At 39.0% G+C, this 24,817-nt stretch overlaps 1 non-coding gene across 1 annotated transcript; it reads right to left on the reverse strand.

Annotated features, from left to right (window-relative positions):
* Nucleotides 1–16,069: 16,069 nt before the first annotated feature.
* On the reverse strand, nucleotides 16,070–16,142 carry TRNAG-CCC (transfer RNA glycine (anticodon CCC)). The gene has a single exon. It is a non-coding gene; the product is annotated as a tRNA-Gly (tRNA).
* Between the last annotated feature and the right edge of the window lie 8,675 nt (nucleotides 16,143–24,817).

Consider the following 24,817-nt stretch of genomic DNA (forward strand, 5'->3'; position numbering starts at 1 on the left):
GACTCTGATTCAGCAGCTCTTGGGTGGGGGTCCGAGAGTCTGCAGTTCACAGGCATCCTTTAGTTAGCAAGGGTCTAGAGACCTCCCTCCATCATTTACTAACTTGTGACTGAGGTAAGTGACTTAACTCTGGGAACATCAACTTTATTTATTTCTCAATTGGGGTTAATAATATCAATAACATGCATAATTATCTCATAAGGATGTTGTAAGACCCACATGTTTAATTTACATATGTATGTATGTGTATAAATCATACATTGTGATGCTTCATGTAAGTATATTATTGATTCATCACCAGTCCATATGTATTCTTTATCACTGCCATTATTATGACAAAGAATAAATGGGAACCCTTCCCACTGCTAAGCTTTTATGATTTCTTTTTCTCTGTAAAACAGCCTCTGCTATTCACATTAATAGGATACCACCTGATTAAAACATCCAGGAGGAAAGGGAGTGGTAAATAGGAGCCGGTGGACACAAATAGACTTGCCCTGGTTACAAAGGCCATTGCCCTTCACATGGGGAATCTCAAATGCAAGCCTCTTGGGAAATCTTCACCTCATACTGTTCAGATTGCCATTTGATTGTTACTGCAAAGGAATGACTAGATAAGAAAGCCAGAAGATTTTAAAACCAGTTTGGAAGTAAATGAAAGTGCAACAAAGCAGCACTCCCTTGGGAGAAGGATGTAGTCTGTGCTTCCATGTGACGGGATCCTCTCTCCCTCTCTCCCTCTCCCTCTCCCTCCCTCTGTCTCTCACACACACACACGTGCACGCACACACACACACACAAATACACACACACACACAAACACACACACACAGAGTCACGAACATAAACTTCAAAAAGGACCTGGTCTGGGCCTCCCTGGTGGCGCAGTGGTTGAGAGTCCGCCTGCCGACGCAGGGGATACGGGTTCGTGCCCCGGTCTGGGAGGATCCCATATGCCGCGGAGCGGCTGGGCCCGTGAGCCATGGCCGCTGGGCCTGCGCATCCGGAGCCTGTGCTCCGCAGCGGGAGAGGCCACAACAGTGAGAGGCCCACATAACGCAAAAAGGAGAAAAAAAAAAAAAAAAAAAAAAAAAAAAAAAAAAGGACCTGGTCTCTGAACAGCTAGCTTCAAGCCAAAATTGATAGTGAGTCACTGCTGTTTGAAACGGTCTCATTACAAACTTGGCTCATCATATGAGTAGAGGAAGTCATTTGTCCCTGTGCTCAGAAGGAAGCCAGAGATAGTATACAGTTTAAGAGAAAATATTTTTCCTTAAGTGTGCTCCTTTCTATAGAGCTTTGTGTAGGAAACTGTGACTGTGTGTTCTGTTTTAATTAACCAGTGCAGAGCATGGGCCAGCCTGGCTGTGATCAACTGGATTGCACCAAAATATAACTTTGTAATACACAGCCTCTTGAAAGCAACAAAAGTTGAGAAGGTGATTTACTTGCAGGTGAGAGAAAGAGACTCTAGCTAATTTTCTAATAAAGGAGAATCCATAGGAAAGGCAGACGGGGTACATGAGGTTGAAAGAGTGCCCCAGAATCAAGCTTGAAAGAGACAGGAACAAGGTGACTTCAGGTGGTGCTACTAGCAGGAACATAATTTACCCAGTAGCTTGAATAAGCTCTGAGACTTCCATCATTCCCCTGAGAAATCAGTCGCAAATGAAAGTCTGATGAGCCACATCTTGAGTGAAGGAGACTTGAGAGGGAGCATTTGGACAAGAAATCTTGAAGAACCACCTTCACTTCTATAGCGGGAGGGCAAGCACCAGATTTAACACTCCAGGAGTCGTTAGGAGGTGCTGGTGACCAACAAAACAAAACAAACAAATAAACAAAATGCCATTAAAGGGAGAAAGTCCAGTAAAGAAATTCAGATTGTAATTTCTTTCCTTAAGACTCTCATGTTGACTTGGTCTAGACCCTATGGTGGTATCTGATTTCTCTCCATGTAGAAGCAGAAGCTGGGTGCTTTAAGCATTTAGGGTGGTGGCTTGGTTACTTTGCCATGGCGTGGAGACAGGCAGTCTTCTCTGCATGATTGTAGGACACGGATCTTGGTGACAGCTGCTACAAGTGGCCTCTGTATATGGGCTGGGTCAGAATCTGGTTTGGCATTCTGAACTTGGAAAAAACAAAAAGCTAAAAAGAAAAAAGAAGAAAAATCCAAGATGGACCCAGCAAAAATGGGAGTCAAGATAAGAAGCTTAATTAGATAGAAAATAATATTCAAAGTAGACTGGGGGAATGGGAAGCAGAAGGGCAGCTCCCTGATCAACTTTGTATCCAGTTCACATGGTATGATTTGGTCTTGAACATTAAGACAGTCTCAGTAGAATATACACACAGAACATGGTAGTCTTTCCAATGACCTGGCTGCCAAAGGATAGTATGGACCCAGGCTCAAGAGCCACGCTAGGACTTTATTGTAGGCTGATGAAGTAAGGAAAGTAATTCAGAATCCATAGCAACATGTAGAGAACAAAGATGTCAATGGTCTCCAGGAGAACAGGTGAGGTAGGAGAGGACATCATCATTTCTAATCACAGAACAAATCCTCATGGCAAACTCAGGCCTAATTTTGACTGTTATTGTTATTAAGGAATCTAATCTTAAGACCAGAAATCTTTGCACAGTGGTCACATGGTGTAGTAAAGGGTTTTGTTTCTAGATGGATTTGGTACTATTCAAGGGTCAACACTTAAATTGCATTACAGAGATGACCAGCCCCTATGGGAGAGCCAAAACAAAGCTACACAAATCATCAGTTATCCATGAGCAGAATCAGGTTCCAAAAACAGAAGCATCCAAGTTTCTGATTTGTTCTCTGATTTCTTGAAACTGGGCACCTGGTATAGGGATTAGGTAAAGGGTGCAGTGCAGTAGACGTGTCTTTGTCATCTTGTACTGCCCCTTCTTGTTCTAGTCAATTGTGTTTAGCATCTCACTGAAAGCCTTTCATCTAGGAAAGCAGAATGTAGAGTTGAAAGAAATCCTGGGTCCATATTTCCAATTCCAAGGAGAAAAAATATTTTTCCTTCAATTTTCAATTCTTTAAGAGACCTTCAATACGATTGAAAGCTGGGCAAGTACAGACAATAAAACAAACTTAGGCATATACTTGAATGTGACCAGACAAGAGCAGGGGCCAACAAAGTTCCCCAAACAATGGTAAGCTTTAGACACTGTCATTCAGGAGAAGATATTTGGAGATGGAATGAATAAGTTTGAACTCCCAAGAGTGGAGAAACAGGAATGACCTTAACCTGTAAATCTGTGTCATGTTTTAGGATAAAACCTTTAAGAATGGAGATTCTCCTGAATCCACATAACTATAGAACTAAACAGAGGCCACCTATGTCAACTTGACTTAACTCTTGCTCAGAAAGATTAGGCTATAAAGCAATAAAAAATTTCACTGTTTGCTTCAGGGAATTTCCACAAATAAATTTATGGGAACAAACAGTTTGCTCATCTGGGTAAATAGCTCTTCTATCAGGATCTTCGGCAAAGAGCTCACTTATCAAACAAAGAATTTCCTTATCAAGATTGGCTTTAAGACCAACGCCTCAAGGTGTCTATTCAGCGATCTTGAAGCATCATGTAAAGAAAAAAAAAAAAAGCGAAAAAACACTTACGTGAATCCAGTCAGCTCCTTGCCTTGAAAGAGCTGCCTTAAATGACAACACCCTTCAAATATCTTCCCCTGAACTCCCTCTTCTAAGACACTGCTAAGGCGCTGTCAAGGCTGTATCCTCCCTTACTGCAGTGGGTCAAATCACCTAAGTTTTGCTTCAGCAGTATATTTTTTGGTGTTCTTTGGGGAGTCCAGAGCTGACTCACCCCCCTGTTCCTCCAAGTGATGCTTAGTGACACCATCTTAGACTTCTCTGCTGAGAATCTCCAAGACAGGTAGAAGAGATAAAAGACCAAGTATAATGAACTGAGGATGGACTGGGGGTTGACGTGATCCTGTTATTCTTGTCAGCACTCTTTATGAAGAAATCTGTCTCAAAGCAGAGAGAGTGATCATTCCTGCAATTTATTTGCAAGGCAGCTCAGACAAGTAATCCATTTAAATAATATGGAGAGGGAGGAGTCAAGATGGTGGTGTGGGAAGATGCCAAGTTAGTGTTTCCCCACAACTAGGGTGTTCCGGCCGCTGGTGGGGGACCCTGACACCCAAGGAGACGGGAGGAACCCCCAAGTGAACTGGTAGGCCGTAGGGGGGCTGAGGGGGAGAGGAGAAGTGGCGGCCAGACAGGATCAGTGCCACTGAGGCCAGGGAGATCAGGATAGGCAAGCGGGACCCTCCAGTAAGAGTGGAAGAGGACCAGAGAGTGATCGCCTGGCCTACTTGGGCCAGGGAGCCTGCTGAGCTCCCAGGCTGGTACCCCCACTCCAAAGCCCTCTCTAGGCCGCCTGGGTCTTTTGGGGCATAGGAGGGAGGCTGGGGAGATCAGGAGATGCCACTTGAGCCCAGGAAGGCTGCTGGGCTACCTGGTGAGTTCCCCCACCCTCTGAGACCAAGGGGCCCTGCCTTCTTAGGCCCCTTCTGTTCCTTGAGCCTAAGCCCCACCCCCCACAGCCCCCAGGGTCTTTTCTAGCCCTGTGGATCCTGAGCATAGGCCCCACACGCCACCCAAACCTCGTTCTTGCTTGGGCCCTGCCCTCCACAGCCAAGACCTTTTCTCTTTCCCTCCTCCTCTTTTTTATGGTTGTGGTACTGATGTACCTTCTGGTCATTGAGTCATCTATATTTTTATTTTTATATTCTTTCTAACATATCTGTTAGTTTCCTAGTCCAATTTTATTTTTTTACTTTGATATTGGTTTTTTTTTTGCCACCCCACTTGGCTTGCGGGATCTTGGTTCATGAGCCAGGGGTTGGGCCAAAGCTTCTGCTTTGGGAGCTCTGAGTCTGAACCACTGGATCAACAGAGAACCACAGACCCCAGGGAGTATTCATTGGAGTGAGGTCTCATGGAGATCCTCATCTCAGCACCAAGACCCAGCTCTACCCAGCAGCCTACAAACTACAGTGTTGGAAGCCTCAGGCCAAACAACCGGTAAGACAGGGACACAATCCCACTCACAAGAAAAAAAAAAATGAGACAGCAAAAAAATATGTCACAGATGAAGGAGTGAGGTGAAAACTTACAATACCAAATAAATGAAGAGGGAATAGACGATCTACCTGAAAAAGAATTCAGGCTAATGATAGTAAACATGATCCAGAATCTTGGAAATGTAATGGAGGCACGGATTGAGAAAATACAAGAAATGTTTAACAAAGATCTAGATGAAGTAAAGAACAAAAAACAGAGATGAACAACACAATAACTGAAATGAAAAATACACTAGAAGGAATCAATAATAGAATAACGGAGGCAGAAGAACGAATAAGTGAGCTGTAAGACAAAATGATGGAAATAACTGCTGAGGAGCAGAATAAAGAAAAAAGAATGAAAAGAATTGAAGACAATCTCAGAGACCTCTGGGACAACACTAAACACACCAGCATTCTAATTACAGGGGTTCCAGAGAAGAAGAGAAAAAAAAAGGGTCTGAGAAAATATTTGAAGAGATTATAGTCAAAAACTTCCCTAACATGGGAAAGGAAAGAGTCACCCAAGTCCAGGAAGCACAGAGAGTCCCATACGGGATAAACCCTAGGAAAAACACACCAAGACACATATTAATCAAACTAACAAATATTAAACTCAAAAAAAAAAATTAAAAGCAGCAAGGGAAAAACAAAAAATAACATACAAAGGAATCCCCATAAGGTTATCAGCTGATTTTTCAGCAGAAACTCTGCAGGCCAGAAGGGAGTGGCAGGATATACTGAAAGTGATGAAAGAGAAAAACCTACAATGACGATTACCTAGCAAGGATCTCATTCAGATTTCACAGAGGAATCAAAAGCTTTTCAGACAAGCAAAAGCTAGGAGAATTCAGCACCACCAAACCAGTTTTACAACAAATGCTAAAGAAACTTCTCTAAGTGGGAAACACAAGAGAAGAAAAAGACCCACAAAAACAAACCTAAAACAATTAAGAAAATGGTAATAGGAACATACATATCAATAATAACCTTGAATGTAAAGGGATTAAGTGTCCCAACCAAAAGACACAGACTGGCTGAATGGATACAAAAACAAGACCCATATATATGCTGTCTCAAGAGACCCACTTCAGACCTAGGGACACATACAAACTGAAAGTGAAGGCATGGAAAAAGATATTCCACACAAATGGAAATCAAAAGAAAGCTGGAGCAGCAATACTCATATCAGATAAAATAGACTTTAAAATAAAGACTGTTACAAGAAATAAGGAGGGACACTACATAATGATCAAAGGATCAATCCAAGAAGAAGATATAGCAATTATAAATGTTTATGCACCCAACATAGGAGCACCTCAGTACATAAGGCAAATGCTAATAACCATGAAAGGAGAAATCGACAGTAACACAATAATAGTAGGGGGCTTTAACACTCCACTTACCCCATTGGACAGATCATCCAAACAAAAAATAAATAAGGAAACACAAGGCAGAATACACTTGCTTCTGAAGTGCACATGGAACATTCCCCAGGATAGATCACATCTAGGGTCACAAATCAAGCCTCGGAAAATTTAAGAATATTGAAATTGTGTCAAGCATCTTTTCTGACCACAACACTACGAGATTGGAAATCAATTACAGGAAAAAAACTGTAAAAAACACAAATATATGGAGGCTAAACAGTGTGCTACTAAATAACCAAGAGATCACTGAAGAAATCAAAGAAGAAATAAAAAAAAAAAATAGAAACAGATGACAATGAAAACATGATGACCCAAAACCTATGGGACAAAGCAAAAGCAGTTCTGAGAGGGAAGTTTATAGCAATTCAGTCTCACCTCAAGAAACAAGAAAAATCTCAAATAAACAATCTAACCCACACTTAAAATAACTAGAGAAAGAAGAACAAAGAAAACCCAAAGTCAGTAGAAGGAAAGAAATCATAAAGATCAGAGCAAAAATAAATGAAATAGAAATGAAGAAAATAGCAAAGATCAATAAAACTAAAAGCTGGCTCTTTGAGAAGATAAACAAAATTGATAAACCCTTTGCCAGACTCATCAAGAAAAAAAGGGAGAGGACACAAATCAATAAAATTCAAAGTGAAAAAGGAATGGCACTGCAGAAATGCAAAGGATTATGAGACTACTAAAAACAACTATATGCCAATAAAATGGACAACCATGAAGAAATGGACAAATTCTCAGAAAGGTACAATTTTCCAAGACTGAACCAGGAAGAATTAGAAAATATAAACAGACCCATCACTAGGAATTAAATTGAAACCATAATTTAAAATCTTCCAACAAACAAAAGTCCAGGACCAGATGGCTTCACACGCAAATTCTATCAAACGTTTAGAGAAGAACTAACACTGATGCTTTTCAAACTCTTCCAAAAAATTGCAGAGGGAGAAACACTCCCAAATACATTCTAAGAAGCCACCATCACCCTGATACCAAAACCAGAAAAAGATATCACAGAAAAAGAAAACTACAGGTCAATATCACTGATGAACATAGATGCAAAAGTCCTGAAGAAAATACTAGCAAACAGAATCCAACAGCACATTAAAAGGATCAAGTGGGATTTATCCCAGGGATGCAAGGATTCTTCAATATATGCAAATCAATCAATGTGATACACTACATTAACAAAGTAAGGAATAAAAGCCATATGATCATCTCAATAGATGCAGAAGAAGCTTTTGACAAAATTCAACACCCATTTACGATAACTCTCCAGAATGTGGGCATAGAGGGAACCTACCTCAACATAATAAAGGCCATATATGACAAACCCACAGCCAACATCATTCTCAACAGTGAAAAACTGAAACCATTTCCACTAAGATCAGGAACAAGACAAGGATGTCCACTCTCACCACTCTTATTCAACATAGTTTCGGAAGTCGTAGCCACAACAATCAGAGAAGAAATAGACATAAAAGGAATACAAATGGGAAAATAAGAAGTAAAGCTGTCACTGTTTGCAGATGACATGATACTATAATTAAAAAATCCTAAAGATGCGACCAGAAAATTCCTAGAACTAATCAGTGAATTTGGTAAAGTAGCAGGATACAAAATTAATGCACAGAAATCTCTGGCATTCCTATACACTAACAATGAAAAATCAGAAAGAGAAATTAAGGAAACACTCCCATTTACCATTGCAACAAAAATAATAAAATACCTAGGAATAAACCTGTCTAAGAAGGGGAAAGACTGGTACTCAGAAAACTACAAAACATTGATGAAAGAAATCAAAGATGACATAAACAGATGGAGAAATATACCATGTTCTTGGATTAGAGGAATCAATATTGTGAAAATGACTATACTACCCAAAGCAATCTACAGATTCAATGCAATCCCTATCAAACTACCAATGGCATTCTTCACAGAGGTAGAACAAAAAATTTTACAATTCGTATGGAAACACAGAAGACCCCAAATAGCCAAAGCAATCTTGAGAAAGAAAAACAGAGTTGGAGGGATCAGGCTCCCTGACTTCAAACTATACCACAAAGCTACAGTAATGAAGACAGTATGGTAGTGGTACAAAAACAGAAATATAGATCAATGGTACAGGATAGAATACCCAGAGATAAACCCATGCACATATGGCCACCTAATTTATGACAAAGGCGGCAAGAATATACAATGAAGAAAAAGACAGCCTCTTCAATAAGTGGTGCTTGGAAAACTGGACAGCAACATGTAAAAGAATGAAATTAGAACACTACCTAACACCATACACAAAAATAAACTCCAAATGGATTAAAGACGTCTATGTAAGACCAGACAGTATAAAACTCTTAGAGGAAAACATAGGAAAAACAGTCTATGACATAATCTACAGCAAGATCTTTTTTGACCCACCTCCTAGAGTCACAGAAATAAAAACAAAAATAAACAAATGGAATTTAAAAGCTTTTGCACAGCAAAGGAAACCATAAACAAGACAAAACAACAACCCTCAGAATGGGGAAAAAAATTACAAATGAAACAACAGGCAAAGGATTAATCTCCAAAATATATAAACAGCTCATGGAGCTCAATATCAAAAATACAAACAATCCAGTTAAAAAGTGGGCAGCAGACCTAAATGACATTTCACCAAGGAAGACATACAGATGGCCAAGAGGCACATGAAAAGATGCTCAACATCACTAATCATTAGAGAAATGTAAATCAAAACTACAATGAGGTATCACCTCACACAGGTCAGAATGGCCATTATCAAAAAATCTAGAAACAATAAATCCTGGAAAGGGTGTGGTGAAAAGGGAACCCTCCTGCACTGTTGGTGGGAATGTAAACTGATACAAACACTATGGAAAACAGTATGGAGTTTCCTTAAAAAACTAAAAATAGGGACTTCCCTGGTGGCGAAGTGGTTAAGGCTCTGCCTGCCAATTCAGGGGATACAGGTTCCATCCCTGGTCCGGGAAGCGCCCACATGCCGCAGAGCAACTAAGCCCGTGTGCCACAACTACTGAGCCTGCACTCTAGAGCCCACAAGCCACAACTACTGAAGCCTGCGTGTGACTAGAGCCCGTGCTCCGCAACGAGAAGCCACCTCAATGAGAAGCCCATGCACCTCAATGAAGAGTAACCCCCACTCCCCACAACTAGAGAAAGCCCGTACGCAGCAACGAAGACCCAATGCAGCCAAAAAAACAAAACAAAAAACAAAAAAAACTACCATATGACCCAGCAATCCCACTACTGGACATATACCCTGAGAAAACCATAATTCAAAGAGAGACATGTCCCACAATGTTCATTGCAGCACTATTTACAGTAGCCAGGACATGGAACCAACCTAAATGTCCTTTGACAGATGAGTGGATAAAAAAGATGTGGCACATATATACAATGGAATATTACTCAGCCATAACAAAAAATGAAATTGAGTTATTTGTAGTGAGGTGGATGGACCTAGAGTCTGTCACACAGAGTGAAGTAAGTCAGAAAGAGAAAAACAAATACTGTATGCTAACACATATATATGGAATCTAAAAAAAAAATGGTGCTGATGAAAAAATGGTACAGGGCAGGAATAAAGGTGTAGACATAGAGGATGGACTTGAGGACACGGGGTGTGAGGGGGAAGCTGGGGTGAAGTGAGAGTAACATTGACATATACACTACCGAATGTAAAATAGTTAGCTAGTGAGAAGCAGCAGCATAGCACAGGGAGATCAGCTCAGTGCTTTGGGATGACCTAGAGGGGTGGGATAGGGAGGATGGGAGGGAGGCTCAAGAGGGAGGGCATATGGGGACATGTGCATGCATATGGCTGATTCACTTTGTTGTACAGCAGAAACCAACACAGTATCATGAAGCAATTATACTCCGATAAAGATCTATTAAAATAAAAAATAAATAAATAATACTGTGACTTTACATAAAATAGAAATTTCTATCTTCCTTTTTCAATAATTGGCAGAAAAAGCAAAAGAAACCCCAAACATTGGATTCCTCAATATTTAGCCATACTTATTGTAAATTCCGAGAACCCAAGTGCATCCTTCCTGTTGGGCCAGCATGTCAGTGGAAGCTGTCAGTGCTACCCTGGGCCCAGGGAGCACTGTGATCTCTGAGCCTGACAGGCTTGAGGAACAGGCATTACTGTTCTGACAAAGAAGTGAAAGCCAAGCACTGAAATAACTAAGTTAGCTCATTCTGACAATATGGTTTTCAAGCGCTGTGACTGTCATTGACATTTCCATGGCATTTAAAGGCACTCCACAAATATCTTATAAATACTACCTAATGCAAAGCCTGACCTTCCCCTTAAAATGCAGCTACTTAAGAGATTTATTTTTTTGCTCCACATTTTCTTTCTCTTTTATGCTGTCCATGGATGGTTGTTTATCTATACCACCTTTACTTCTACCAAAATGATTTGAGGCAGCTTATAATAGAAGTAAAAACTAAAATCAGGCCAACTGTGTATCCCATTCAGAGTAAAATACAGGCTGCATACACTTTTCATAAAATTGTTGGCATTATTTACTGCCCCTTATCCCTTCAGTCCAATGTGTGCAGCATCTAATTGCGAATCTTTTTTCTAAGCACATTCTGCAGGGTTGAAGGAAATCCTGAATCCAAATTTCCAAATCCAAGGAACCAAAACTTCTTTCCTTCATTTGTCAGTTCTCACAGAACTTTGATTCCATTGACAGCATCAGACCTCGATTCAAAATATGCATAACACACACACACACACACACACACACACACACACACACACGCACGCGTTCAATCAATTAATCCTCTTTCCTATTTCCACTTGAAAAAGATCATTTGAATCATGGCATGGCAAACTTTTCCGGAAAGGACTACAGAGTAAATATTTTTGGCTTTGCAGGCCATATGGTCTCTGTTGCAACTACTCAACTCTGCTGTTGTAGCATAAAAGCAACCATAGAAAATATGTAATGAATAGATGTGACTGTTTCAATAAAACTTTATTTTCAAAAACAGGGGGCTGGCTTTGATCCAGTGGTCATTGTTTACTGACTCCTTTTCTAATTCTTTTCATTACTCCAATCTATGTTCAGAGTAAAAGGTTAAGTTGTGGAAATGAAATGAGCAATAAGTATTCAAAGTGGACACAACATAATTATTGGCTGTATTGCTCTTATTACCTTTCTTTTCCTGTTTTTTATTTGTTTTGTTGTTTTGCTAGACTGCATTTTCATTATTCCTGTGTAGTGGGATGAATAGTAGTCCCAAAGATCTGTCCACCTCCTAATCCGTGGAACCTATACAAATTATCTTGTTTGGAAAAAGGGCCTTTGCAGATGTGATTAAGTTTGGGATACTGAGATGGGAATATCATCCTGGAAGACCTGCATAGGCCCTAAGTTGCATCACAAGCAGCCTTAAAAAAGAGAAGCAGAGGGATATTAGATATATGCACATCGGAGATGGTGATGTGAAGATGGAGGCAGAAGTTGGAGTAATGTGGCCCCAAGCCCCAGAATGCTGGGAACTAGAAGAGGCAAGGAGCAGATTTCCCTGATCCTCCAGAGAAAGTGCAGCCCTGCAAAACTGATTCAGTCCAGGGAAACATGTTAAGATCTGCCCTCCAGGACTGTGAGAGAATAAACTTCCATTGTTTTAAGCTATCCAATTTGTGGTAATTTATTACAGCATCCATAGAAAAGTAATATTTCCTTTCTCTGGATTGGAAATTATCCTCTTTCTGTTCACTTAGCCCTTACCTTTAAAATGCATATTTGACCTACCAGTGTATAAATTTAACCAACATCTCTATTTCCTACTGGAATCATAAAGGGAAAGAAGAACACTTTAATTTCAAACATACCATTTCAAATTCCATGCTACTATTATCCACTGTGTCTATTCTCCAAATTTATTCTTAGAATTACAGTATTATTATTTTATTTCTTCTTTACAATGAATAGTTATTTAGCTACATCATCACATTTACCAATTTTACCAAGTTATTTGCTTATTATTGGTTCTAGCTAAGCTTTTGGGTTGAATTTTCTTCTTACCAAGTGCATTCTTTAGAAGATCATTCAGTGAAAATCTATAGAGGAAAATTCTCTTACTCTTTGTTTTATTGAAAAAAAAAGCAGTTTGAAATTTGCCTTTACTAATGATAGTTGAGCTGGATATAGACTTTTACATAGACAATTTCTTCTAACACATTGAGGATATCGTTTCATTATCTTCTCATCTTTACCGTGCTGCAAAGAGATCTGCTGCCAGTCAAATGTGTTTTTCTTTTGTAGGTAAGCAGCTTTTCCCTTTTGGTTGCTTTTATGCCCTTTTTGTTTTCTTTGCTCTTCTGCAGGATTTTTGTCTCAGAAATTGATGTGCTTCTTCAATCTGCAAATCCATGTGTATCTTCCATTCTTGAATATTTTCAATTTTTATCTCTTTACATATTGCATTTCCCTCATATTTTCTCTTTTTAAAATTTCTAAAACCTTAAATATGCATATGCTAAACTCCTTATACTATCTTTATGTCTCTTAATCTGACTTTATATTTTTAATTTATTTTTTCCTCTAGGTTGAGTTATCACTAATTTCCTCAGTTCTTTTTCCTTCAGGCTAATTCTCTGGTAAATCTTCTTTTCAATCCATCCATTGAGTCATTACTTTTTTTTTGAGTCATTACTTTTAATGATTGACTTTTCATTATTAGTTTTATTTTCTTCTTTTGAAAGTCTTCCTAACTTTTTTTCATAGTGCCTTTTTTTCATTATAATTTTTTATTTTTCTCCTTGCTCTTGTAATATTTTAAAATAAACTTATAGTCTCTTCTAGGTTGTTCTAGTATACCTTGTGATTTTAGTGGGTCAAGTCACACACAAGGTAGGTCATTTATAATGTCTTTTTATGAGCTCATATTCAATGGGAGTTGGTTTTTTGTGGGAGATGTGTGCACTGTAACTTTTTAGATTTCCAAATGGAATGCTATGGCATGAACTCCTACTGCAGATCAGCAGTTTGCTATTCTGAATTCAGTTTATATCTTAATTTGTCAAGTTGGGATACCTGTGGCATGAGTGGTATTAATTAAGTTTTCACATCTGTTCATGGTGAAGTCTTGGGGTTTTGATTTTCATGAGAAATTTTTCTTCCTTCTGGAAGATCCTGGAAGATGATATGTTTTCTTGTGTCCATGGCAGTGAGTGGAGTTTTTCTACCCCCTTTTCTTGGAGGAGATGAGTCTTTAAGAGACTTCAGTTGGTGCATTGTTCTTAGGTCTGGCTTTCTGTCTCATGCACTATCCAAGGAAAGAGCTACTGTTCCTAGACGGTTGTTAAATAAGAACTCCCTAAAGTGCTCAGGCCTACATCTAGGTCTATCACCTTCTGGATGGCCACTGAGTCAGCCTATAGAATAACTGCCTTCGTTATGAATTCTTTCTTTATTTCTGAGAAAGTGATTTTATCATCTTTCAAACCTGACTATATATGTTTCTGATTTTTAAAAAGTCCAGGATAGCTATGCATTTGAACCTAGAAGGGAGGTCCATGTTAGTTTAAATCTTCCAAATTGCTGAGGATATTTCTTAGAAACTCTAAACTCAAAAAGCCAAGAGCTAAAGAAGTTCTCTCAGCTAATGTTCAAACACAAGCTGTGAATCACAGGCAAGGTAAGCCTTGGATGTCAAATCAGGATGATGAGTGAGAAACTGGAGAGTGCGGTCAAGGGTCAGGAATCACACAGATAAGGCAGATTAAAGAAAGAGGGTGATGGAGGAGATGAGATAGGAATCAGATGTGAATTGAGTGACACAGGTGTAACTAAGAGAACTACTGCTTAGAAAAGGAAATCTCTCATGTGCCTTCTGCTGAGCTAGAAGTCAATCCAAAGACTGACTAAGCCCAGCAGAACAATGCTACTCAACACATGGTCTCTGTACAGCATCAGAGTTGCTTGAGAGGGTGTTCAAAGTGCAGAATCTCCAAGCCCATCTCAGCAACACTGAATCAAAACCTGCATTTAAGAAGAATCCCCAGGTTACTTGTCTAATTCATATTACATTTCAAAAAGCACTTGTATAGCATCCTGATTTAAAGTGCAAATATGAAATTAAAGAACTGAGTTTGAATACTCAGTCCACCACATACGAGTCATGTACACTTAGAGAAGTTACTGAAATTTTCCAAAGCCTTTCATCCTTTGTCAATGAGGCTAATGATATCTCCTTTATGGCATGTTTGTGAATATTAAATGAAATAATATGAGTAAAATACTCAGGACAGAGTCTTGTACATAGTAAATGATAGGGAAAAAATGTGAGTTAATTTGAAAAAAGAGTTAACCTGTCTGACATTAAATATACAGGTTCAAAAAAAATAAAGTCTTGTCCTTGAAAAAGCAAAGACAGGGGAGATATAAAATAACTATTTTGCTAACAACTATTATTTTCATGTCAATAATTCATTATTATTCAACAAACATGTAGTAATAACTTATAAAATGTGAGATATTATATTAGACTTAGAGTCTAATGATTAGAATGTGGTCCTTGCCCTTGGGGAGCTTGCTGTGTCAGTAGAGGAGACATTCAACAAGAAATATGTGATGCTTAAGTTGAGTCTTAAAGTATTAGTAGGACTTTATTGAGAAGGAAAGGGGAAAACCAGCCCAGGAAGAAAGAAACATTTTTTATTCTTAAATTTAGAAAATGGATCTGAGAGTCTATCAAGATTCTCAGAACAACATAGAACATGGACATAGATAAAGTATAAAATTCCTCCAGTAAGTAGGAATAAAAATAGAACACACTTATGGAGTAACTACTATTCTGCCTTTCTGACAGTTTGTTAAGACAGAGGTGCAACACTTCTATATCTTTACATAGGAATTTACATGGAAATTATGTTTCATCTTCAGAGTAACTGTACAAAAGTGATACTGTTAAGGTTCCTTCTCCCAGATGTAGATACTGACTTATGGCAAAGCCAAGTCAGGAGCAGAACTGGAATTTGAACTTAAGCAATCTGGCTCCAGAGTCTACCTGTAGCCACTACTAACACTGCCTCTCAAAAGATAATATGGCTTAAAATAAGTAAACCATGAATTGATATACATAGACATTCTTAATGAGACTGTTCACTAAGAAAATGAAATATCCAAGGGGCTCCTTCTTTCTCCCTTAGCACTGTCTCCCTTTTCTCTCTAGGGGAGCAGAATGGCACTTGCAAGCAGCACTATTTGCAAATTTTACTGACCACTCCTATGCTCACAGCATTGATAGCAAAGAGAGCCTTGTAAGAAAAAGACTGACAAACAGTACGTAGGAGCTCCTCCCTTTGGCTGTCATCTGGAGACTAAGATGGGAATTTTAGTTATTTTTTATTTTTAAAAATATTTATTTATTTGGCTGCGCCAGGTCTTAGTTGCAGCACGTGAGATCTTCGTTGTGGCATGCAGGATCTTTAGTTGCGGCATGCGAACTCTTAGCTGGGGCATGTGGGATCTAGTTCCCTGACCAGGGATCGAACCTGGGCCCCCTGCATTGGGAGTGCAGAGCCTTAGCCACTAGACCACCAGGGAAGGCCCAAGACAGGAATTTTAAACCATGTCTAATTACAAAACAGAAGGAAGAACCTGGGAGGTTTATCCTGGAGATGTGAGGGCATGAGCTTCCATACACTAGCTATCATGTGTTTTTGTTTTTGCCTAATGGGGTGCAGCTACTCTTTGTAAAATGAGGAATTGTTCACCTTCTTCCCAAAAATAAGAAACAGAAATTCTGTCTCTGAACTAATTAAAACCATCTTAATTTCCACTTAATCTTTTACCCCTCGGTTCCAACTCATCCCCAAATCGCCCTTTTTGTGCCCTCTCCTCTCTTCCCCATCTGGACCACTACTGCACTCAGGTGTGCATCAGCTGTGATAAATGGCCTATTGCAATCGTCTTCAAATGCTCTTCCTGACATTTTTGTCCTTTCTTTTATAAGATCTCTGTACTAGGTTGCAGAATAATCTATATGCACTGTAAATAAAGCTGGTCCTTTTTCTATTTAGACCCCCAGTGATGCTGTCCTGTATCCTTCAAAATAAAATCTAGACCTGTTGCTTGGCTTGCAAGGCCTTCGATTAGTAGATGGTCCCAGGGAGATTTCTCAGCCTCATTTTAATGACCTCAGGCTTCACACCTGACATGTGTGTCAACTGAAAAAAAGATGCACACCATGAGAGTTGTGAGTTAAGTTTTATTTGAGGCAAAGTGAGACAAAGTGCCCAGGAGACAGACCATCAGATAGCCCTGAAGAACTGCTCAAGAGGTGGGGCGGGGGGAGGTCAGTATATACATGATTTAGGCGAAGGGGGTCCATGCAATCAAGCCCACATTTTGGCAGAAGTTTGCTGCTAGTCACAAGGAGAAGATGTCTCCATTCATGATTTTAGTGCTTTTCTAGATACGAGGAGATGCAAGAAATTAGGCTCATAAAATCTTCTCCTGAAAATATCTAACTATCTGAAGGTCTGTTCTGCCGGTTTTTCCCAGAGCACAGAGTGCCTCATTCCTGATCTCTGCCCTGAACTGCTTTCAGGGTGTGTTGAAGGTCAGCGACTTCAGTGGCCAGTGACTTCATTCTTGGAGAACCAGATGGCAAGCAACCATTTTTAGTTGGCCTGCGGCAATTATTAGTTGCATAATTCCTCAAAATTCTTACCCTCCATCATTTCACTCCCCCTGCCTTTGCTGATGCTCTCCCTTCTTTACAAACTGTCCTTCCTGCCTTTCTTTACCTGGGTACCTCCCAGCGGTCTTTCAGGACTCGCCTGACAACATCTCCTTCAGGAGGACTTTCCTAAATCCTAAGCCACTAAGTGCATCTCTTGTACGCACTCTTCACATCTCTGTTATTTTACTTACTTATTCTATAGCGATGCAATTTTTATTCCCATTAGACTATAAGTCCCTTCAAAGCAGAGATAAGATCTTTTTTTTCCCTTTGTGTCCCCAACAGGTAGCACAGGACCTGGAATAGGACATGTGCTCAATACATGTTTATCTGTGTGGGTAAAATTCAGTTCAGCAGGTCCCAAATTCTGGTGACTGTCCCCCAGAAAGGCCCCTTACATTGTTCTCTTGTTAACTTATTTTTGAATGTCAAATGGTTTGTTTACTTTCCACCTATTGAATCAGAGGGTGTACCTCATCTTTCCCTGAAGTGCCGTATAATGGAGTTTGGCTTAGAAGTGATACATAAAGTTCAACCGTTTAACATTTACTTTGAGTGGGAAGCAGCATGCTAATTTGTAAAGATGCACCCCTGGGCTCCAGCTGAATGTCTCTGCCTTTAGAGAAGGCTGGCGACACTGTCCAGAATCTATTCTAATGGAGCTGAAACCACAGCTTCCCTGCTTTCCCCTCTCAGCCACAGTTTGAATCCATTGTGCCTTTTTCTGCTATAGAATTTGAAGGAAGGGCACTTTACAGACAAAACAGGAGGAAATATTTCCCAAGGTATTGTCAGGGAGGGGGGGATTTTCCCCTTGACTCCTCTTGAATTCTTGTGGCTAGATTAATAATAAAACTGACACAAAACAGATTAACAGGAGGAAAAGCAACGCCCAAATTTTAATTTTTTCACATGGTGGTCTCATAGAAGTAAGATCTAAGAAGTAGCCAAAGCAGGCAGCTTTTATATATACTTTTTAGACCAAAACAAACCAAAAGTAAACAAAAAGACCCCCAATACATTTGAGAGGAATTGATAGGACAAAGAAATTTAGGTTTTGGGTGCTCAATTAGTGAAGAATCTAAACAGAGTTTGGGCTTGGGGTAGTAAATTAAAGAACTAACAAGCTTTATCTAAACAGGCTTCTTGGCCTGAATTCCGTATCTTTGGTGATCAGAGTGTCCTTCTACCTCTAGATACAGAGTGCATGAGAGATGTCTTTCCTGTCTTCAGGGAGACAGAAGGGAGGGCCAGAGTATCCTTCTTGTGTTGGCCATTTCTTAAATAACTTTAATTCAAAATAACCAATATGCCATTGTGGCATATTTTGGGCAGCCTACCCTGAACCCCAACAGTATCGTATTATATGGGGATCAGTGGGGCTGGGGTGGACCTTTGAACCAGTTGACCTGGGTCTGCTTTCAGCTCTGCCATAAATCCAGCCGGGAACTATCACTCCACCTCGCCAGACCCACTGCTGCTCCCTTCTGGTGAGAGGAGTGGACAGCCTGTATGTACATTCTTTGCTACATGTGTGTAGTTTTCAAAATGTGTTTAATTGAAAGGCCCAGAAAGTCTCAAACTGCAAAACCAAATTCTAGTGACTGAGTTTTTATGCTAAACAAAGAGCCACTGGGAATAAAAGTCATTGAATTGGACCCTCGGGTTTATTAGGTTGCATGGTATAGCACTGTGCTTTCTCCAAACGATACACCTCATGCTGGGCTTGATGAGAATATCCTGACAGTCCTCTACAGCCGTGCACTAGAATCTCTCATTCTCCCCTGCCTCTGGAATAATGAGAGTCTGACACTGTTAACTAACCTGCTGCAGATTCTATTGAAAAACAGACTATGATTTTTGCAATTTTACTCATTTGCAGATCCATTTCCAGATGGACTCAAAGACAATTATCATATTTGTCACCCGCTAAGGGTTCTGAAGAGCAGAAGCTGGTCTCTATCCCAAGCTTTCTTCCAGTTTGCAGTCTCCTTAAAGAGAAGCTTTACTTGCTTAGTTTCAAATTTTGAGATTGACAAAGAGATTAATTATATTTTTCTTTCTTTATACAAGTCTATAAAAGGCTTAATACAACAACAAATCCCTATCTTAGATTATTATACATGAAACCCTACAGATCATTGGTGGGAGTGGGAGAAAAATCTCTTTTTATTTATTAATATCGGGGAAAAAAGACAAACTTTTAATAGCATTCCACAGGCATGAGTAAATACACTTAAGAACGTGAACCAAGTTTATTTCTATCATCTTTGAAGGGAACCAAAAGAAGGGAATAAGCAGACTTGAAGCTTAGAAAAAAAAATGAAGGTCAGTTGCAAAACTGTGGTGGGAGTGAAGGGACCAAAGGAGCTGGCTGGGGTGGATTTAATATTTTCAAGTCATTTTGTAGTCATTTTGAAACTTGCCAACAACATTGAAGACCTTCACTTCCCACTCTGTAACTACTACCCTAAATTTTTAAATCATATATCATATATATTTATATAAAGAAAATAGATATTATACATAAAATGTATACAATTACTATAAATATATAGAAATATATCAAATATATTACATATATAAATATATAAGCTGTATATGAACACATCCTTAAATAATAGTTTATATAATAGTTATATTATGGTTAATATAAAAGTTTTGCAAGTTTTAAAACTTTATATAAGTAATATTTAATGCATGTATTCTTCTGGGACTTGCTTTTTTCATTCATCTTTATATTCTTAGAACTGTTGAGATTCATACATGCTTATGTGTGTGTCTCTATCTCCTTATGTGTGTGTGCTAAATAATATCTTATTATATGCATATTTAACAATTTATTTGTTCATCTTCTTGTTTTTGGACATCTGGTTTGTTTCTACCTTTTGGCCTCTGTCTTCTGGTGCACAGTTGCAAGATACTATCCCAGACGTACAGCTAGCAGTTAAATTTTTGGCTCATGGAATATGTGCATATTCACAATGTTTTCCTACAAACACTGTACAAGAGGTTTTATTTTTTATTGTTTTACAACTTTGCCAAGAACTGATGTTGTCAAATTTAAAAATTCTTGTCAGTCTTGTAAATAAAAAAATTTTTTGTTGTGACACTTTATTTTTTATTTATCTGATTACTAACAAAGTTTAAGTAGCCATCCTAAGATCCTTTAGCTGACAGGTAGCAGAGCTGAGATTCAAATCCATGTCTGGCTGGCTCTAATGTTTATGTTTTTTCTACTTTACTATATTATTTATTATTCATCTTGATGATATACAGTACATAACAATACATTATTAAGCCTAAAGTATTTTTAAAGAAATTAAGCATTGAATAAGAAACATTCAATACACTCATACATTGATATACATACATGTATATGCATGCATGAAGTTGCGGACAGGAGACAAAAATATAAAAGTTGATTTTATATAAATATAAATTTATATCAAAACTTGAAGAATTATCTCACAGCAGTTGGGGGAACTGAAATGTGGCCATTAATGGTAGGGTCACAAGTACTGGATATTTATTCTGTATTTATATACCCTAACTAAGTTGGTCTGTTTTCCTAGCTGATAGGTCTCTCACAGAAACAAGTTTCTCCTGAAATCTCAGTTTTTTTCTCTTTGCTAATATATCTTTAATACAATGATTTAAATGTATAAAATTGGTACAGTATATAGACACTTATATAAAGAGATTTACCATATCCCGTATTCATTTATTTGAAAATGAATAAGTGTAACTCACAAGTTGTTCATATGTATGAATATGCCTAATATCTTGGTAAGATACTCCATATCTTAATACAGAATATTGGGGGAAATGTAAAACTGATTAGGGGCAATCTCATGTGTCCTGTGTCCCTATGTTGCACAGGGTTCTCCAAGAAGCAGAACCAATAGGATCTATATAGATATGTAAAGGTATAGATATAAAGGTAGGAGATAGATGATAGATAGATAGATAGATAAGGAGCTGGCTCCTGTGATTACAGAGACTGAACTGTCCCAATATCCACAGTTCAAATGCTTGAGAATCAGGTGTAAGTTCAAGTTTGAGTCTGAAGGCAGAAAAACACTGATGTCCCAGTTCAAAGACTATCAGGCAAATAGAACAAATTCTCTCTTGCTCAGCCTTTTGTACTATTCAGGCCTTCAGTGGATAGGATGAGGCCCACCCACACTGGGGAAGACAATCTGCTTTACTCAGCCTATTGATCCAATTTTCAATCTCATCCAGAATCACCCTCACAGACACACCCAGAATAATGTTTAACCAAATATCTGGGTACCTCGTGGTCCAGTCAAGTTGACACATAAAATTAACCATTACAGTCCTTTTTATAAAGAAAAGTGTCATAGCTTGGGTAGCACAGGTGTTTAATGTGTGGAAGAAAAGTGAAGGTAGTAGATAACTATGCAGATTCTTAAGCTAGACTTCCTGGGTTAAAGCCTGGCTCCATCTTTACTATCCGTGTGACCTTGAATGACTTATCTAAATGCTCTGTTGCTTTATCTGTGAAGCTGATGTAATAATAAGGATAGCTTCATGGGGTTGTATGAATTAAATTAGTTAATTTTTATCAAAGTCTTGAAATAGTGCCTGCCACGTTCTAAATGCTTGACAAATCTTAGTTCTTTCTTTTATAAATTTATTTATTTTATTTATTTATTTTTGGCTGTGTTGGGTCTTTGTTGCTGTGCGTGGGCTTTCTCTAGTTGCGGTGAGAGGGGGCTAATCTTCGTTGTGGTGCATGGGCTTCTCATTGCAGTGGCTTCTCTTGTTGCAGAGCATGGGCTCTAGGCATGTGGGCTTCAGTACTTGTGGTGCGTGGGCTCAGTAGTTGTGGCGCACGGGCTTAGTTGCTCCGCAGCATGTGGGATCTTCCCGGACCAGGGCTCGAACCCGTGTCCTCTGCATTGGCAGGCGGATTCTTAACCACTGTGCCACCAGGGAAGTCCAATCTTAGTTATTTCTATTAGTTATGCCCAAAGCTAGGGAAGAAGACATTTTTTCCTTCTACCCAGAAACACAAATGTTGGCATCTAGAAACATATTTTAGGAGGGAATAAGGCTAGACAATAAGGGTGACAATAAGGAGATATAAACATGTGAAGAGGAGGGAGACAGTACAGGGAGCAGAAGAGATCCAAATTTTTAAAAGCAAATTTTTAAAAAACCACCTGTGATAATCTTGCATCCCGACCACATTCCTTTAAAGAGTCTTAAAATGTCATTACTTATTTATCGTCGGAATGTGCCATGGAGTGGGTGTTTCTGTGTGTTGTAAGATGACATAAAACTGTGTTTACTCTGAAAGCCAATTTAGACTAATAGGGGAGGTTGATTTAAATTAGCAAAAAATCTGAACTATAGACTCCTTTTAGCAACATTCAATTACATTAAGTTTATTTAACTGACTTCACATATTTGAAAGTGATCAAGTATAGCTTAGTAAATAGCCCTTGGGGACCAGCTTTAACAGCTAGATAAGAACATTTTATTTTTAACATAATTTGGCGTATGTTTTAACTGCAATTAAGGTGGGTGCATAAATAGTGTTTAATTTCTTAAGCATATTAAAAATCCTGCCCCAAATTTCCACTACATTGTTAATCTTTGAAGTAGGTTTTGCTGAGCAAAGGCAAACACAATGCTGATCTTTAGCAGAATTGTCACAAATACTGAATCAAGCTTGAGTTAATGGGATGAGATCTATTTGTCCTTTTTCTTAGCTTCTACCATGTCCTGAACATTTGAAACCTGAGATGAAATTCAGGGTCTCTATAGCTGCCTTAAGCTTCAAGTTTCTGGGCTGCCATATCTACATGTTTTGGTAGAAAATTTTATATAATTTGTACGGAAGAGATTATTAATTTTTACCATCTAGAAGACCAACAATGAGAGAGCCAGAATCTGAGAGTGTGGAACCAAGCTTCCAGTTTGATTTCTTTGGAAATTCCCAAAGTAACGGCACTGGAAGGCTAGAAAGGGAACTACACATTAAGCATTGTGTACCATGTACTGTGTTAGGTGTTGTAATCATCACACCATCCCTCTGATATTGTCACTATATCAACTCCTTTAAACTGATGTGGAAATTGAGGGTCTGAGCAGTTCTATTAACAGCTAGTAAGTCCTGAATGCAGGATTTGAATTTAAATCTGCCTGACTCCAAAGCTCTTTCAACTGCATTACTCCATCTCCATACCAGGTCATTTTCCATCAGCTGCTGCATCCTCCACAGGTGTATCCTGCAAACCTTGTCTGATGAATCCTAAACTCCACTGTTAGGGACTGAATGTTATGGACCCCCAAATTCATATGTTGAAGCCCCAACCCTGAATGTGATGATATTTGGAGGTACAGCTTTTGGGAGGTAGTTAAGTTTTCTTGAGGTCATGAAGGTGGGGCCCCTGTGATGGGATTGGTGTCCTTATAAGAAGAGGAAGAGAGATCAGAGCTCTCACTCTCTCACCACATAAGGATACAGTGAGAAGATGGTCATTTGGAAGCCGGGGAGAGAGCTGTCACTAGGGACCAAATATGCCAACACCTTGATCTTGGACTTCCTAGCTTCCAGGAACTGTGATAAACCAATGTCTGTTGTTTATGCCCCAGTCTGTGGTATTTTATTAAAGTAGCTGAAGCTGAGTAATACACCCATTCTCCCAGAAATGGTTCCCATTGTTGTCAGATAATTAGTTTTCAAAAAGTTAGAAACATAGTTCTCATACCAGTGTAGACTGAACATGCATCAAAGATTTTATCCAGGGCTTCCCGGGTGGCGCAGTGGTTGAGAGTCCGCCTGCCGATGCAGGGGACACGGGTTCATGCCCCGGTCTGGGAAGATCCCACATGCCGTGGAGTGGCTGGGCCTGTGAGCCATGGCCGCTGAACCTGCGCGTCCTGAGCCTGTGCTCCGCATCAGGAGAGGCCACAACAGTGAGAGGCCCGTGTACTGCAAAAAAAAAAAAAAAAAAAAAAGATTTTATCCAATTCCTTTATTAATGAAGAAAGTGATACGCTGGTAAAGCTAGTTCAAAGAACATTTTGAGAAACAGGGTACTTATAGTCTACTAGGTAAGGCATTTTAAAATAAATTTGCTGAGCTAGAGATAAAATTGGTTAAGGTAAATTGGTTAAAGTCCTATGGAACAATAAAATCTGATGGATAACATCTCTTCCAGACAGAAATCTACAAGTTAACATGTAACTTCATGAAGTCTGAGCCCTCAGTAGTAAATAGCAAAGTCAAACGTAGGTATGTTCCCTGAGCTAATCATATAATCCTTGTTAAACAACATCCCAGTGCGACATTGAAAAGACGTGCCACTCACCTTTTTGTTTTATTTCCAAGTTTTTAAAAAATTTGTCTTAACAATCTGTTACTATTTATTCTCCTAGCACCTGCTTACCTTATTATAAGATTTATAACAGTTTATATAACAGTTTACCTTTATCATCTCACCTTCTTTTAACTATAAGTTCTTTGAAGGTTAGGAGCAATATCACTGTTCTCTTCATG

This window comes from Mesoplodon densirostris, chromosome 20 (assembly GCF_025265405.1).
Source record: "Mesoplodon densirostris isolate mMesDen1 chromosome 20, mMesDen1 primary haplotype, whole genome shotgun sequence".
NCBI lineage: Eukaryota > Metazoa > Chordata > Mammalia > Artiodactyla > Ziphiidae > Mesoplodon > Mesoplodon densirostris.